Source organism: Bufo gargarizans, chromosome 1 (genome assembly GCF_014858855.1).
Source record: "Bufo gargarizans isolate SCDJY-AF-19 chromosome 1, ASM1485885v1, whole genome shotgun sequence".
Taxonomy (NCBI): domain Eukaryota; kingdom Metazoa; phylum Chordata; class Amphibia; order Anura; family Bufonidae; genus Bufo; species Bufo gargarizans.
The window spans coordinates 198684487-198689455 of NC_058080.1; positions in this window are offsets into that span (position 1 = coordinate 198684487).

The following is a 4969-nucleotide window of genomic DNA, read 5'->3' on the forward strand; positions in this document are numbered from 1 at the left end:
CTGCCTCCATCTGTACTGCATATTGCCATGGTCTGTCGGGGTCACCTTCGCAGTCGACCCCCAACTCCTCATGCTCCTCCTGCTCCTCTCCTGTTGCATGGGCAAATAAACCACCCAGTTCTGTATAAAATTCCTAACATTTGTGCCCTCACCCTCATCCTCATCCTCCTCCTGTGCTAGTTCATCCTCCTTAGGGCTGAGGTGGTGATATATAGGCACCACGTCTTCTGTCCCCTTGCCAATCAGATTTCTTAGCATCCCCTCCAGGATATGAAGGAGTGGAATGACATCAATTATAACGTAGTTCTGCCAACTGACAAATAGAGTTGCCTGAGCAAATGGCACTTGTCAAGCTTTAGCTGTCACTGGCTAATATGGAATTTACACCAGGGAGTAAACCTTTCCGTCTGCAGCATTAAGAAATCGTTGACTGCCTACCTCTGCTCATACAGGTGGTTTAACATATGGAGTGGTGTTCCAACAGGTGGAAACGTTGCATATCAGGTGGAGAGCTTTTTAGCTCAAGGAGGGCATATTTTGCACAGTAAGAGTTGCTAAAGTGCATGCACAATTTCCTGGACATTTTTAATAGCTCATGCGGTTCAGACGTGCACCATGCATGGTGCATGGCTCAGACTTTCCTGACAAAGCACAGACAAAATTTTCTTCCTATTATCAGTAACCATGGTTCCTATCTTCAGTTGGCGAAGAGACAGCCAGTGTTTTTGATTTCTTTATAGATGTCGCCAAACAGTTCCTCCTCGGTGTGAATCTGTTCGCCAAAACTGACTAGGTGCAGAACTGCCTAGCTTTGCATAGGTGATATTCTGGAGGACCACTGTGAACTGAGCCTAGAGAGGAGGGTGAGGACAAGGTGGAGGATGAGTAGGCAGAGGAAGAAATTGGTGCAGAAATCCCAGCATTACAACTTGGATGTGACATTGCCATTACCTGGCCAAGTTTCTGGTGTGCCAGGAAAAAAAACACATTTACCCAGTGGACTGTGAATGACATATATTGTCCTTGACCACAGTTACATCTCCGTACGTCAGCACTGCCGTGAACTCTAAAGACACTGAGCGGCCAAAGACTGGCCCATCTTCTGCTCAATAAACGGGTGCAGGGCTGGTACAGCTTTTTTGAAAAAATGTCTGGTTGAGACTCTCCACCTTGCAGAGTCAACTACATGGAAAGGGAGGGACTGCAGCACCAGCAACTTGGCCAGAAGCACATTCAGCTTCTGCGCCGTTGGATGAGTGCACGCATACTTTTGTCTCTTGTTAATCGCTTCTGTGATCGATTTCTGACGGAATGACTCATGAGGAGCAGGAGCATTAGGACAAACAGATGATGGGAAGGACAGACAACTCACTTCAGGTGAGGTGGTGGAGCCTTTCCTGGCTGAAACCAAGTGCTTGCCCACTGCTGCCACCCTGCTGACTCCTGCCCATGCTAGCGACTTGCTGGGTCCACCGCTGCCTCACGGGTAAGCTTCCACCCTCTTCTTCCGATGATGATGAAGCCCCTAATTCACCCGGCTCCCAAGTACGATCAGCTACATCATCATCATTGAGTACTGTCTTCACGTCACTGATGTCCTCCTCAATGGTCTCTGAGTAAGGAGCCTGACCAATCGCAACACCAGCTCCCACGCCACTCTACTCATCACTACTTTCATAGGAAGTGGCGGATGTCCCCTCCACATCTTGGCTGGCCATTAGCTGCTGACTGTCCTCTAGTAGCTCGTCCTTGCTTTTTAGTGGAGCTGTATAATACTTATCTGGCTGAGGGAACAGAAACGGACAGAGGCAGGTTGAGGACAGGTGAGGGCACAGGGCCTGCTTCCGGGCCATGCCAGCAAAGGGTTGTGTTTGACGAACCCACCGACTCTTGGTTGGGGGTGTCTGATGTCACTTGGGACAAAGTGGATGACCGAATCAACCATTCAAGAACAGCTTGGTTGCTGTTCAAGACACGACTGCAGGATGACACCAAGAGCTCAGGCCTCTTGCTGCGACTCCTGCTGCCATGCCCCTTTACTCTGCTGCGACCTGTGCCTGCGCCAGAAACATTTAAACCTCTGCCACTCCCTTGTGCAGGGCCTGGCACTTCTCTATCTGACATATTATTAGGTCAAATAAATAAATAAAAAGGTAATTAAAACACCACAAAAAAGTCTGTAATTTTCTCCCTTCACCACACAATGTCTAGTAAGGTCTTTTTACTTTCCATATATATATATATATATATATATTGTCACTAATTCACAACAAAAAGGGCTTTAGAATATATAACTGCACCGCTGAACGGCAAATTTATATATTTTTTTTGCCACTAACATACGCTAAAAAAGGCTTTAGAACATACAGTATAACTGCACTGCTGAAAGGCAAATAATATATAGATTTTTTCCACTAATACATGCAAAAAAGGGCTTTAGAACATATAACTGCACCCTTGAATGGCAAATAGGCCCTTACTTTTTTCTACTTATACACTCCACAAAAGGCTTTAGAACATATAACTGCACTGCTGAATGGTAAATAGGCCATAATTTTTTTCCACTTATACACGCCACAAAAGGCTTTAGAACATATAACTACACCGCTGAACGGCAAATATATATTTTTTTGCCACTAATACACGCCCAAAAGGGCTTTAGAACATATAACTGCACGCTGAACGGCAAATAATATATATTTTTTGTCACTAATGCATGCCAGAAAGGGCTGTTCTGCTTCAATACGGTGGAATGATTCCTCCCTATCCTTTCCCTGAACTTCTATACAGCAAAATAAAGGTTTTAAAGTCTTTTCTACCAATGTCCCTAGCGCCTGCTGACATCTCTCTGCACTAAGTACACTGTAAAAATGGCTTATTTATTGGGCTGTGACATCACAGGGCTGGCTGTCTGCCGATTGGCTGCAAGCATGGCATTGTGGGTGATCCCTCATTCCCAGAGTTCCTTGCTTCATGTCCTAACACGGCAGCAGCCATTTTAGGAAAAATGTGATTCGTAACCATGTAGCATGAGGAAATTCGGGTTTGGTGTGAATCAATTTTTCCTCAAATTCAAATTGAATTCCACTTCGTCATCTTTGATTTGCTCATCTCTAACTATAGACACGATCAGAGCTGAGGTGACTTCTAGGTATAGAGGAAAGCTAGCCAGTATCCTATTTTCCCCAGGACCTACCTTCTCAAAGTTGCTGCAAGGACCAGCACATTCAATCATCTGGTAGCATCTTGCTGCTGTGTGACCAGGTAATATTAGAATTTTACTGGTGGGCCCTAGGCACCCCAGTCCGACACTGGCGATATATGACACCTGTATTTAATACTGAGGTACACTATCTGTATCACTAAAATGATGGGTTAATTCTGAATGTCAGTGCAGTGCATAGTAATGCACACAGTGATGCACCCTCCCTGCACTATTCCTGCACTCTCCCTCTCCAATATTGTCCTATTAACACGTCTCTCCCTGTGCTCAGCTCACAGGACAATGGTAGAGACCTGGTGGGATATTACAGGGGATGGCTACTTGTAGATTGCCTGGCTGCATTATGGGTAATCTCACATTCCCGAGCTTCTTACTTTCACTTTGTAGCACATGCAGCCACCATTTTAGGAAAAACTAATTCATTACTATGAAGCGCAAGGAAATTTGGCCTTGTTGCAAATCAAAGTTGTTCTAAACTTCGGACCGAATTTCGCTTCGAATGCTTCCCTTGTCTCAACACTAGTGACTTCAACACATCACATAGACATCCTGCTCTGAAGCAAGGTGTCCACACATAGAAGAGCTAATCAGCATCTGCTACAATGACATTTTACCTTTGCACTTAGAATAATTCCATATATGAACTAGTGTTTAAAGGGTACTATAGATATATATAGAGGAGGGGTTCAAAAGTACTAAACATGAACATACTTTGGTCCAGGGGCGTTGCTAGGTCAAAACATTTGGGGCCTGTGCCCCTAATGTTTTGTCCCAGGCACCGAATGTACTGCCTGCCTATTAGATATAACTGTATTACCATCCTCAGGATGGCAATACAATTGAATCTAATGCACTGAAGGAGCTGAAGGACCTGTGATCACCTCACAGGTCATGTGATCAGTTCTAAATGCAGTAGCAGAAAAGGACCTGGGATGATGTCACCATCATGTCACCAGTGCAGGAGAGGAAGGCTCAGCAGTGAAGAGAAGCCCTGGTAAGAGGCTGAGGTGAGATCAGAGCAATGTTGGGAGTTGTAGTTATTTAACTGGGACTGTATGTTAGGGCTGAAGGGAGGGAAGTTATTTACATGGGAAAGTGAGGTGGAGTGATGATAATTACATGGGACTGAAATTTGAAAGTGATATTATTTATATGGGATTGAATGTTAAGGGGTAATGTTATTTACATGGGACTGCATGTTGGAGGTGGCAGGGGAGGGGGTGATTTTATTTACATGGGACTGTATGTTGAAGGTGTCTGGGGGAGGGAGTGATGTTATTTACATAGGACTATATGTTGGAAGGGGCAGGAGAGATGGTGTGATGCTATTTACATGGGACTGTATTTTGGAGGGGGATGTACATATAGAGGGATGTTATTTACATAGGACTGCATATTGGAGGGGGCTGGAGAGATGGTGTGATGGTATTTTTATGGGACTCTATGGCAGAGGGATGGAAATAGTGTTATTTACATGGGACTGTATGGCAGAGAAGCTGAGGAATTATTATTTCTGAGGACACTAAACGGAGCAATATAACTCCAGGGGGCAATGCAGGTGGCATTATAAATATTGGGGCGCTTCAGGGCGAGCATTATAATAGTAGAAGGTGATATAACTACAAGGGGCACTGCAGGGGGCATTATAAATACTTGGGGTGCTTCAGGGCGAGCATTATAACAGTAGGGGGCAGTATAAATACTGGGGGCATTTTAAATCCAGGGGACATTAGGCGTTCTTATTAC